The sequence below is a fragment of the Rhodnius prolixus genome, unplaced genomic scaffold (assembly GCF_049639745.1).
Source record: "Rhodnius prolixus isolate KJV_2025 unplaced genomic scaffold, Rpr scaffold_8, whole genome shotgun sequence".
Classification (NCBI taxonomy): domain Eukaryota; kingdom Metazoa; phylum Arthropoda; class Insecta; order Hemiptera; family Reduviidae; genus Rhodnius; species Rhodnius prolixus.
In genome coordinates this window covers 4,252,121-4,266,315 of record NW_027411593.1, presented here as the reverse complement: position 1 = coordinate 4,266,315, position 14,195 = coordinate 4,252,121, and the positions used below count along the sequence as shown (strand labels likewise).

Here is a 14,195-nt window from a genome sequence, read left to right as displayed (position 1 = left end):
AAGAAAAAGCAATATAAATATTAATATATTCTAAATAATAATATTAGGGCTGCTTTGATGATGGTAACTTCTATTGATCTACTATATATATAATAAGTACGTGATGATCATTAAGCGACAGCATCTGCGGCGGAGAGAGGCAGCCTGTTGACAGAAATAGTTAATAACCAGGGCAGCCATTTACCAGTTTAATCCAATCAGGGATTAATTAAGAAGGTACGGATTACAAACTAAGTGCCTCTCTTATGTTTTATTTAAAGATTTACAAGGTACACAAAGCTTGAAGAGTGTTTAACGCTTATTTCTTGTAAAGCTTTAAATTAGTTCTATAATGAAAGTTTATGGTATTGGCAAAATTCAAGTTTACGAGCATAATACAGGGTGTTCATTTTAAGACGGTTCAAATGCATTTCATGCTTAAACGGTTGATCTGAGCAAAAAATGGTAGAGGAAAAATTTGTTGCCAGTCACCTCTAGTTTCAGAATATGTGACTTGATTTTAGATTCCTGCCCGCATACGCATACAGATGCGCGTCTAAAAAAGTGAGGGTTCGCAGTTGATTTTCACATACACAGTTTTTAAAGAGTATAAAAAGTTATGAAAGAAACCGGAAACCGCAGTTCGATATCTTCAAAAATTATAGGTGCTAGGCTATTTCAAAATCTGGATATTTATTAATCATATTTCAATTTTTTAACTTGTTATCAAAGAGAAAGAAGAGCACGCGATAGGTCATTTTTATGTATTTTTTCATCCCCTATCTACTGAAAATATTGCCAAGACAATAAAGCTAGTATTTTTCTTAATAAGTGTTTATTTTATAAATTTATCAAATTCTTTAAATTTACATTTTGATAAAACAGCCCCCCCCCCTCCGATTGAGTTCCTAAACTTTGCTCTCAATTAACCCATAAGCAGAATTTAATTTTTTCCGTATTTAAGTTATGCCAACGTCGCAGTTCTGCTAACATAAAAAAAAAAACATCGCACAAAGGGGGGCTCCTCTGCAATTCGGAATTTTAACGATATTAAATTGGCTTAATTTTGTATCAAAATTTTTATTTGAAATTTAAAATTGTATAAAGTAGTTTTCTGAGTGATTTTCTAAGAAATAATCAGATTTTAAGAGCTTTATATGTTCTCAAGCATACACAAAAAGGGCTAAAAAATAGTTTAACTTCTGTTGCAAACAAGAAGGTTTAATAATTATTTGGTAATTTTGGGAGAGTTGCGATTAATTACAAAAAAAAAATTGGACATCCCTGTCACATATTTAAGAGATCAATAATCTTTCACTTAAAGGATCAATCTTATTCCTTAATTTATCAAAATAATGCACTTTACACAATTTGTGCAGCATGTATGTACTGTGTCTTTATAGGTGCCAGCTGCTCAGGGTCTTAAACACGTTTTTGTCCCACGTGTTGTGCATGTGTGACAGGCTGTTGATTTACGTAAAAGTAAGTAATTTTTCGGGAACCCAGCATTCAATCCTGGTTAGCTTCTGCGTTATAAAATTACAATGTTCCAAGTGGTTGTAATTTGGTTGTAAAATAATTAATAAATCTGGATGAACCAGTATTATTATTATTATTATTATTTATTTATTTGTTACATGGGCATAGCCCTATACAAAGGAGTTGCTACAAAAAACAAAAAGAAAAACTTGTACATCTTACATAGCAAACAAAAGAAAACAATACCAGTGTTATAATTTAAGTAATAATTAATAGAAATCAAAATCTCTTGCGATAAATGAGTTATTAAATATTCATATAAATCAATAATTCATATTATTAGTTAAACACTGTATTATTCATTTAGAATAAATGCCCTCAGTTTTAACACATTTTCCACATAACAGTATAATTTTTTATATTTTCAGCGCTGATATTAGGAAATAATATTGGAAAATTAAATTGATCAACATCTTGTAAAAAACCTAAATATTTTAAACGAAATTGTAAATATATTGGGCAATTTAACAAAATATGGGACAAATCTTCAAATTGGGCGGTGTTACACAAAGTGCACTTTTCATTTGGATTTAATGTATATGTAATTTTACCAATACTAATCTTCAATACATATTTAGAGGACAAACGCAACTGAGAGAGCAATCGTATAAATTTAAAAGAAATAGGAAAATTCAAATAATTCTGTGGCTCCTGATCATTAAAAACTAACGCAGAATAGATTAAACTGAAATTGGAGCTGTGCAATTTGCAAAGGTCAGATTCTTTAAGCGACTTTTTATAGCTAACTAAAAACTGTTTCAACTGCTTCTTCAAACTGGAAATATTGTCATTGAATAAAATATCTGATAGATTTAAAGAAGGAAACAAGAAATTTAATTGTGAAACCCAATTATACTTGTTATTTACTGCATTACGACTTAATTCCAACAGCTTTAGAAAACACAGCAACGGGTATCTGTCGGGCGACATAGCTTTTAATTTATAAATCCAGTTACCAGCAAACTTGAGAAGAAGATAACTAATGTGTACCACACCAAATTCCAAACGCACGGCAAAGTTGGGCGTACAACGCGGTAATCCAAGCAAACGCTTGTAAAAATTTAGACTACATGCATCCAACGTGTTGCTGTACCTGAGCGCCCATATATGGGCACCATACAATAATACGCTCATCGCAATGGCTTCATTCAGTTTAACCCTGGAATCCCAACAGATTAATTTCGATGCAGCGCAAGTATTTAACACAGTTCCAATAGCCGCATTTGTTTTAGATACCGCATTTTCAGACGCTTTTAGAAAAACCCCAGAATTAGAAAATAAAACCCCCAAGTAATTGTAATTAGAAACTTGTTCTATCAAAACATTGTTAAAGTATAAATTTCTGACTTTTTTCTTAAAACTTTTTGAAAACCTAATAATTTTGGTTTTATTGGTATTAACATTTAAACAATTTTCTTTGCAGTACGATTCCAAGCATTTCAGTTTCGATCGAATATCGGTGAACGAATCCCCAAAGATTATCAAGTCATGGATGAACCAGTAAGTATTGATGTATCAAGGGAATACCCCAGCTGGTAAGCCTTGCTTGGAAGTTGATTGGTAGCAGGAAGGCTTAACACCCAAATCAGCGTTTAATTCACAATGATGGTGAAACAGGCATGCTGCTAAAGGTGACTTAGTTCGTTTAATAAACAAGTCTCCAACCAAGTACCATCCAGTAAACGCTGATCGCTTCAGCCACGCAATAGGCCTTCTTCAGCCTCTCTATGTTACAGTACTGTAAAATTTAATGGACCAAAAAAAACAATGATTTTGAGACGGCCTTTGATTTTGAAAGTATCCAGTTTTTTTAAAATCTGGATAAAGTTAACAGGAATTCCAAGATTTAAAAAAAAATGAAAAGTTAGCATATCCAGAATTATTGAAAGAGGAAATCCAAGCGAGTGAAGCACCAGATTTTATCTCTCCTTTTTTATCCTTTTTCCGGCATTGCGCACCCGAAAACTCCTTAATTAAAAGAAAAAAAGGTAATTGAAAGCCAAAAAAAACAAAAACAAAGAAACCTAATTACAGCTTAGTAACTTCAATTAAAACAATTTTGTTAAAAGTTTTTCAACTTTTTAATTGTTACTAAATTATGTAAATTATAATTAGGTGAAAAGTTTAATTTTCATTCTATTATTTAATGAAAGAAATGCCATGTTTCTGTACATAAATATAATATAGAGTTAAATATATTTCCTCTCGGGGAATTTCCATAAAAATAACAGGAGAAGATGATATTTTAAAGTCTCTGGAGGACAATTTCATTATCTACTCGTACAGTCCAAGGAGGGGAATGTGTTTCAAGTTTTTACATCCTTATCTAAATATTACGGTTCCATAAATATGCCTGTGCTAATATAGTATACATTTAGGTTCTTTCGTCGTTGTAAGTTATATCTTAAAAAACAAGTAGAGCTTAAATAATTTAAGGTAAGCGAGCCCAATATTATCTTATGGAGAGAGACAGAGCAGCTTTTCCTAACTGCTGTATCCAGATGCCAAATAATGTAGGATATATTCCAGTTGCCAGAGCTGACAAGATAAGCTGTATATGGATTGCAGCCATCTTTGGAATCCTTGATTTCCCTAAAAAATGGCGGAACTCTAAATCCTCCATAGTTTTATAATAGCTGTGACTGCCTTCTTCTTCACACTTCATTGAATTGAAGTCTCCGGCCAAATGAGCACTCCAAAAAGATCTCTCACTACTTCCAACTCTATTTTGTAAAGAATCTCTTAAGGCTGTAGGAGACCAAAGATACGGGATTTTTACTTCCTAGCGAATGGTGATTGGTGAGGCATTTCTTTAAAGTTTAGGTTCAACTACTTCTTTTTTGGTCATCAAACATCTGATTGTTTTCTAACAAGTTTATTTTTTTTTTAGGTTTCGAATCATTGGCAAAGAAAATAGACCATGCATTGCCTGGGCCTGGCAGATGGATAGCCTTTGTAGGTTCTGTCAGGAAGAGGAGGAGGAAACGGCACTGTACGTGTTGTGTCAGTGTGAGGGGCAGGGTGTTACTTCTCCGGGAAGGAAAAACCAAGGCCTGTGTGAGCTTTACCCTTCAAGAGTCGCTCTCCAGAATTAAGAGTCTGGAATTAAACGGGCCAGGTCTGGAGGACGAGCTCTAAAGTTGGGGAGCCACTATAGATCCAAAGGGGTCGCAGTTAAGGGCCGCCCTATTACAATCTAATCTAATCTAATAATCATCCAAGATTCGAACATAGCTCCTCGAGGAACTCCTCGATTTAACAGCCATCCCCACTGCTTGAAATAGATCCCCCCCCACTGCTTGAAATAGATCCCCCCACTGCTTGTACTGAATTGTGTTCATCCTTTACAAATTCCATGAAAACCCCAGTTAGTAGCGGATATGATGATAATGAACCTGTACAGACTTGACAAAATACTTGAAATTACAAGTGGCCATTGTATCCGGTATCCGGTCATAGTGCGCATGTGTGTATCGTACCCCCAGAACCGGTTTCAGGTTTTCATCCATCGTTAGAAGTAGATCAAGATCAATTTGCTTTAAAGATTTCGACTAAACTTATCGCTACCGTCTCCAGCTACCGCCTCCAACTAGTGGAGCAAGTATAGTGCTGATAAAATGAAAGATATTACCACCAGCATTGTGGTAGGCCTCACCAAATTCTCAATTATACACCACATTATCTTTGGGGGCCGATAAACCTAATCTACTAGGACAGCGTTTCCCAACCTTTTTTTTTGGCTCGCGTACCACTTGGTTGTACATCATGCTACAGTAGTGTACTTCGTAGGAAATAATTGTATTTCGTGAAATTTGTTATTCCGAGTGTCTTATTTTATTATTACTGTCTTTATTTGTATAGAGTTACAATGTATCTGTTATAAAGAAGTTCAAGTTCATCTTCACTTTATAAACTTTGTGAAGTGTAAGATCTTAGTTTTAAAACTTTTTTTAAATATTAAAAAATTGCGTAAATTTTTTTTCTCTTCAAGATTATTGTTCTAAAAATAAAAAGTAAAAAAGTAAAGTAAAGTAATCGCCTATTTTTTCAGGCGGGGCTTAACGTCCAACTACCATTTACTAGGTGTCGTGGACAGAGGCGACTAGCAAACATACTTTACTATTTCTCATTTAACCAGTAAATAAAATCCAAGGTCAAGACCGGGAATCGAACCCACTAACCAACAATACATCTTAGCTTTGCGGGTCTAGTCTTTTAAACGCCTAACATACTTTACTATAAATTTCTCACATTAACCATTAAATAAAATCCAAGGCTTTGCGGGTCTAGTCTCTTAAACGCCTAACATACTTTACTATAAATTTCTCACATTAACCATTAAATAAAATCCAAGGCCAAGACCGGGAATCGAACCCACTAACCAACAATACATCTTAGCTTTGCGGGTCTAGTCTCTTAAACGCCTAACATACTTTACTATAAATTTCTCATATTAACCATTAAATAAAATCCAAGGCCAAGACCGGGAATCGAACCCACTAACCAACAATACATCTTAGCTTTGCGGGTCTAGTCTCTTAAACGCCTAACATACTTTACTATAAACTGCTCACATTAACCATTAAATAAAATCCAAGGCTTTGCGGGTCTAGTCTCTTAAACGCCTAACATACTTTACTATAAATTTCTCACATTAACCATTAAATAAAATCCAAGGCCAAGACCGGGAATCGAACCCACTAACCAACAATACATCTTAGCTTTGCGGGTCTAGTCTCTTAAACGCCTAACATACTTTACTATAAATTTCTCATATTAACCATTAAATAAAATCCAAGGTGTACAGACCGGGGAATCGAACCCACTAAACCAACAATACATCTTAGCTTTGCGGGTCTAGTATCTTAACCGCTCGGCTTTGCAGGTCTCGCCTGTACTGAAAACAATTCTATTAAATTTTCTTTATATTTTATTTGATAATGAAGTAGCTTTTCCTAAATTTTATTTATAGAAGGGGGTTTGAAATCCGATTACCATTTGTGTTCTCGGGTTTTGGGAAAATACTCCATGAAAGACAATTTTAATCCTTGATAAATGTGTTATTATGTTTTCTCGTATATCTTGAGACAGACCAACCTTATTACTGTTCATATTAACAACTTTACTGTATAATATTATTAATTAAAATAATTTTTATGTATTAGAAGAAAAAACTTTACTGATATTTTTATGCTTTATATTTTTTTAAAAATTTTTATGTCCGCCATTATTGATTATTTTTCGCGTACCACAGGTTGGGAAACGCTGGACTAGAAAATCAAATTTAAACATCACGTTTACACTTTCAAACTTGCCTGACATCCAATCGACATTGGGAACGGATTGTCTTTCGCACCACGATGAAAAGTTAATATAATAATAATAATTTCCCTCACCTTCCCTCCACCAATAGAAACAGAGTAGGGGTAAAAAAGTGTGGAAAACATGTTGGAAAAGTTTGATAATATGGTTCTGCAGGAGCAATAAAGTTATGGAGCATCCTAACTAGAGTTTTTCCCTTTATGATTTATAGCTGAAGTAATATAAATCAAGTTTATTACTTTTAGTTCTCTCTTTCAGTCTCTTCCACCTGTCTATCTTTCTTTATTTCTCTGTCTGTCTGTCTGTAAGTTCCTTTTCTTACATAAAAATAAAAAATTTTCACAAATAATATGTGAAATAAAATTGCCATATTTTTAATAAATAAAAAATGAAATATTAACTCCATTTATAGACAGGGGACAAAAATAGAAAAATAAATTCTTGCAAAAAAAACATTTTCTTAACTCAATATAGGAAAATTAAATTTTCATGAGACATAAAATTGAGCTCTAAAAGGAACATAGAGTTCAATAATAAATGAAACAAATTTATGAACACTCTCAAGACGTTTTTATGCCATTTTTTTTTTTTTCAGATTGAAACTCATAATTCTTTGAAACCCATTCCATTCCTGCCAACACGAAACCAGTTTTTGAATCCTAACAACACGCTGAAATCCTCTTTCAGAAGTTTGCTTACCATCGCCCCCCTATCAGACAGGAAAAATAATTTTTTTCTATTAAAAAAAAAAATCGCAATAAAAATTATAGAGCTGTGTTTAATTAGATAAAGGCACATAATTAAAAAAAAAACTCAATGTTACTTCCGGTTTGAAAATTTGCAAATGAAACACCAGGCACACACCCATCTCATTAATTAAGGAGCAATACTGTAGTTACTTTACTTATTATTTAATAAATATTAAGGTATTTAAATTTCAACATTAAGATATTTTTCATTAAACTATTTTTTTTGGGGGGGGCGCATCAACAGCTGAGGTCATTAGCGCCCGGAGCTTTTTCCAGTGCACTGCCGGCCTCCGGACAGTGTTCTCTCGTTACAGCTCACTGCCCATCACCGGACAGTGAGCTGTAAGAAGCTCCTAGGAAGAGAAAATCTAAGGGTCAGCTCATAAAACTATTTGTTACACAATGTAAAATTACTTTAATAAATGTTTAAAATCATAAAATAAATTGTACAAACACAACAGTACCTAATAGATAGTTTTATTTTAATTAACTGAAAATTACTTTTATGGAGGGGGGTTGATGGAGATTTCGAAAAATTATATAGGGGGGGTCCATGATCTAAAACAAGTTTGGCGACCTCTGCTTCATTTTCACCAATAAACGTCTTCAAAGGAAATTCCCAGGAAAACTGTTTCAAATTCAAAACGTTTTAGGTACTTATACGTAACACAAGCTAAAGGAAAATCGTTATGAGCTCTTTTTTTTGGAGGGGGAGGGGTAAATCAGGAAGTACTTATTAAAAAGCTCACTTCCGGAAGTTCAATTTTCTTGACAATCTTGCAAGCATAAATATTAGGTGAATAGGACCGGAAATAACCCCAAAACGGCACTTTAAAAGAAAGCTCACACCTTTTCCGGAAGTGATATCACCCAATTTTTGTTTTTCGTTTTCGTGTTATAGTGAAAACACAAATCTAAAATATAAAAATTACTTATTTTTTTTTCAAACTTAGAAGACACCTAAAAATGAAAATTTGCCAAGTGAAAGCAGAAAATGGAAAATCAGTACGAATTACACTTTTAGTAACAGGAAGTTAAAACATTTTCCAGGAAATTCCATTAATTTAGAGAAAATGCTAATTAGAATTTATTATTGTCAGTGATATCAGAATTCCATTCAAATTTTCCTTAAGAAAGGCAGAGTTTTCTTTTTTTTAGATTAAGAATGGTCTAAAAAGTCTTAATTAAAAAAAAGGGGAGAAGGCGGAAGTTACAATTGGGAAGGAAGGATTGCCAATATTAGCCATTAAAACGAAGCTAAAGTAAACTTTGGGTTAAATTAAATTTAGCTTAAAGATTTATTTAACTTCTTAGCAAATTTTCTTTACTTTGAAGATAAATGCTGTTACTGAATCTATAAATGTTAATTTTACTAATTTATATCTTCCCCAGCAAATTATCGTGATCATGAATATAGTCGATTTTAAATTTCAAACAAAAATTTGATCATAATTAAGCAAATTTAATATTGTTAAAATTTCGAAATGCAGAGGGGCCCCCATTTTGTGCGATGTTTTTTTTTTATGTTAGCAAAACTGCGACGTTGGCATAACTAAAAAACGGAAAGAATTAAACTCTGCTTATGGGTTAATGGATTAAATTAGGGGCCACTGTGACCCCTTTGGATCTATTGTGGCTTCCCGACTTTAGAGCTCACCCTCCAGACTCGTCCGTTTAATCAATCTTAGTAGGAGAGTGACTCCTGGTTAAAGCTCACCAGGCCTTGGTTTTTTTCCTTCCCGAGAAGTAAACATCCTTAGCTAGGACAAGCCCCTCGCACTGACAGAACACAGAGTGTAGTACCCGTTTCCTCTTCTTCCTGGCAGAACCTTATAAAGGCTATCATCTAGCCAGGCGCCCATGCGATGCACGTGTTTTCTGAGCGTGCAGTGGCCCAGTTAATAAGCCTTGAGAGCCCAACGCGGGCCTTGACGGATTAATTCTGCAGTCAGCCTTGGCGAATAGCCCCGTAATGAACTCCTTCGCCTGTCACTGTCCAATGGTGGCGAGCCACCACTCCTGAGACCCTACTCTGCACCCATAAGTTAATGGTCGCAGTCTTAACACACTTCGGAACCCCAAAACAGGGCTCCAGGCCAACGAAGTGTCCCGCAGAGCCTTCCCAGGCCAATAAATCTGCCGCTTCGTTTCCCTTGTGTCCTGAATGACCAGGTACCCAAACCAGAAAGACCTTATTCTGGTCACTAATTTCCATCAGGGCACCCAGACAGTCTCTTTACCAGCCTTGAGTTGACCTGGTAGGAACTAAATAGCTCGTAGAGCAGCCTGACTATCCGAGAAAATTACGACCTTAGAATTAATAATTCTTCGCCCTTTTAATCTCGGTCTGCTTATGGGTTAAATTGAGAGCAAAGTTTAGGAACTCCATTAATTTTTTAACAAAATGTAAATTTAAAGTATTTGATAAATTTATAAAATAAACACTATTTTAAAATAGGTTATCACACTTGAGTTAATAAAGTTTTGTTTGTAAGTACGAAGTACGTTTGCTTTTAGTTATGACATAACAAAGGTAGTACAGTTTAAACAAAACTTATAACAAACTGTAGATTTATGTTTACTTTAACAAACTTTCTTTACATGTGTATTATTTTACTGTAAACATTATTCATTTGTGTTTAATGTCACCAAATTATTTAAAAGAATAAAAATTGTTTTTTTATTCTTGCATAAAGTTCAAATTTGAATTTAATTTTGGAAACCATATATATGTACTCTTCCGGGGATTCCTTTACAGCTCTAAACTCATAACTTTCTGATGTATTTGGTTGTAACAACAAACAGAGAAAACGAAAAGATAAGACTAAAGTAATAGTGAAAAGAATGCAATTAAGTAAGATATTATATCCTAGTTTTTACGCAAACAAAATAAATAAGCCAACTATTCCAAAAATAGGAAATTTCGAACTGCAGAAAGTTAAACATAAGGCAGTTTCTATTTGATAATAACGACACACAATGCAACAGGCTCGAAACGCAGTTGAAAACAGACTGATTGATATACAGACCGCAAGTAGGGCAACCTTTGAATTGCATTTATGGTTTTATGTTGGCAAAAAGCATTGCTGCCAACATTTTCATCTAAAACCGAAAAGTCGTACTATTTAATGCATTATCGCTGCGGAAGGAATTCTATTCCAATCTCCTTCAAAGAAGTGCTCTTAATCAATCGAGTGCAAAAATCAATAAAAAACGGTTAAACGAAAATCATTGGACCTATTTTTCCGACAAAACGGAAGGAGAAAAACCAGTAAAGAGGCAGTATTATGAAGGGATTTCATCACTTCCTGGAAAGTTGTATCCCTTGGAGGCAGGCACAATAGCGAAAGTGACTTTCTGAGAATTGAAATCATTGGACCGCACACATTACCAGTGAGAACTTGAATATCATGCTAGCGCCAAAAAAAAAAAAGCCACAGCAATGGGGTGAAATGGTAGAGGAGTACTACAATGACCTGTTATCCGGATATAAGATCTCAAGATTATAAAGCAAGCAGTAAATGGGCAAGGAGATTACACAATAACCGCAATAAAGAGTGCATACATGTATATAAGACCCCCTATGCCTGAATTATCCAAAATACCATGGTTCCAGGAAAGAATAGGGCTATGAGTATCACAAGTTGTTACCGAGGCTTGAGAGTAGGTCAAGATCTAATCACACGATTTGTGGTTCATATTTTGTACTTAATCAATAAAAGACCTTCACTGCTATTTGATGGGAGGAGGCAATGAATATAGAAGATAATAATGGGTTATAAAACAATGGGTTTATAAAGAGAGTACATCCAACGGTACAGAATAAATGTAGTAAATTCTTAGGTGCAAGTAAAGGATGTTAAGATTAAGATAAATGTTAAAGGCACTAATGGTAGCCAAAGATGGTAAAAGTACGATGCAAAATGCACCAATAAATTAGCAACAAGAAAACCAAAAATTGTATACGATCACAAAACCACTCCTTTACAAGGAAGGAAAGAAAGTAATAAATCGAAATTGAATGCATATCGATTCAAGAAATAGAATTCCACAATTCTGTTTAATATTTTAAGGCATAAAACTTGGAATTTCATATATAAATAATATTTTTATTCAAAATTTATATTAATAAAATAAAGATATAAACCAACTGTACAAGCTAAATATCAAGATGGCAGTCAATGTTATAAATTTGTAGATTATATGTGAGAGTTACAAGTTAGCTAAAAGAGTTCTAAAACTAATTAAGTATCATGTTTAACTTTATGATAATATCTTTAGTGTTCAAAACTTTTAGTGACGCTCTAAGAGGCTTATGTATTATATATGTGGTATGACACAACCATTTACATATTACTTATATATATGGTTGGGAGGTGTACGGTTATCTTGGGATAACACAAAGGTAAAGGGAGTTAACTCTTAATAACATCACTTTTCACACCAACATAATTTACCTGCTTAACATATCTATGAACATGTTAAAATCCAAATTAAATTTGACTTAATTTTTGTTTTCCCACAAATATTGCTCATCTTAAAAACACCTCTTTAAATGAAAATAGCACAGTCGGGGACACAAAAACAGTACGAACGATAAAATTATCCGTAACATGGACATCATCTTAAAGTGTCAATCCTTAATTAGGTCGAAAGTTTGATTAGAAGACTGATATTAGCAATATTCTTTCTTCCTTTTTCGATTAATGAATCAGTCTAACCCAAAATCGATGAAGAATACTGGGACAATAAGTTACACTGTTAGTAACCTTAACAGAAATATCAATTCAATTTTTTATTTTTTAGTTACAGTGGGTACATATCAATAGATCACTCTTTATAAAAACACTTTTTCGGACTCGAGAGGGTCTCAGATATTTGCGATAAAAACTTAAAATTGAAAAACTGCCCGATTATAAAATTACTTTTCTTACAAAAGGTGGAGAAAGAGAAACTAAAAATGGTAAAGGAATAGTTTTATAAAACTAATATGTCAATAATTATGAATTTAAGTAGAAGAAATCTATAATAATAGTCATCCAAAAGGTAAAAAAAAAATAAAGGTACTACCTTGGTGATTGATGAATTCTAGCCTAATTGTGTAACCCAATCCATAGTCACTAATTCCAAAATAAATCCACATTCCAAGCAGTAACACTAAATGTTAGGCATTAGAAACAAATTTGAAAGATAATTATTTTAAAACAAAAATAACACTTAAAAATTAACGTTCCATGTAAGAATCCTGTTGCAACTGTGATGTAATAGCACTTCGTACAAAATATGACCGCACATTACTAGTAAACAAACCAGCTGATAGGAATGGGTACCTCATGATACAAAGCAGTGTGACCAACATAAATAAATTAAATGAATATACTCGTACAACACACTATACAAAGCCCAATCCTAATGTACACTACCTTGCGTCAAATAACGCAAACAGAACCCTTTCAATGAAAGGATAACATGGAATGTAACCTTCTCTAAATTACCTAGTCTAGATCGGATTGTTTACAATTTCTGAAGAGAAAATTTACCCACAATAATTTACTTTTTTAATAAAAGAATAAAAGTAACACATTTGATGTGAAAACTAACTCGTACTTTATACTGAAAATTGAGTTTAAAAAATAATTTAATTTTAAAGTGTTCACCAAAAAAAGACAGTAAAATTCAATATTATACGAGAGTCTATAATAAAAGGGCAGGCGAAGAAAACATGAATTCAGAGACCCCCCCACAGAACCCCAATAAATCAATATTCCCTAAAAAAAATATTTTTTAAATAACTGGTGTGGTGACTCACACGACTTTCTATTGATTTTTTTTTTTTTTGGAGCACAGCTTCCCCAGATCAAGATGATCCAGGTTCTCAAGGGAGATTCTAGGAATAAAGAGGAACTGGTTGTCAAATTTAATCACTCATGGTGTCCCATAAAAAACCCCGCAACGATTTTGCCAGATACGCCATAGATGGCATCCCAAATTAAGCAGCAGAAAGGAGGATCAAAACTCTCCAAAGTTGGTGGAAGCTCTCTTACGCATACACTACTTACACAGAAATCAATTGGCAACAATTATAGTTTTTATGGACCTTGAATCTTAAGATTTAGGGTAAGGAAATGTCAATGTTTGTCCAAGCTGGATTTACTGTTTACATAACCACACTCTTACGAAAACATCTAGAAGTGAAGACAAATAATGCTAAACTTAAATAGCAATTAGTTTTCATATCAAGCAATAGGATTTCTGTCAGCCGGTCCTCTGTCTTTCTCGTTACGATAACTATGCCTAGTTTAGCAGCAACACAAGGTACATGACAATAATGGCAGATGTCAAGTGATTCTACGTCATCAGCAGCAATAACATCGTCCCAAACGACCACAAATACTCCACAACAACAACAACAACAACAATCGCACTAACAATCAAGAGTAGGTACTAAACTAAAATAAACAAGACCTTTACCAATTTGCTTTCACAGCAAATCACCACAAAAAGCCCTGCTAACAAACTACCTAATCATGGTGACATCAACGTGAATTTAAGCCACCTGAAATATTTACTCGTACATCTCTTAAGATTTTATCCGTCTGTAGCACT

At 33.7% G+C, this 14,195-nt stretch overlaps 1 protein-coding gene across 2 annotated transcripts in view; it reads right to left on the bottom strand.

Moving 5' to 3' along the window:
• Positions 1-14,195, bottom strand: part of LOC141450729 (lachesin-like) — a 338,800-nt gene that overhangs the window by 77,131 nt on the left and 247,474 nt on the right. The window contains exon 1 of one of the 2 annotated variants that reach the window (XM_074121462.1): positions 12,660-12,951. The exons of the other annotated variant lie outside the window; for it this stretch is intronic. The gene's annotated coding sequence lies outside the window, so the exon portion shown is untranslated. Of the gene's footprint in view, positions 1-12,659; positions 12,952-14,195 lie in introns of those variants that run through there. 2 annotated transcript variants of the gene reach the window in all.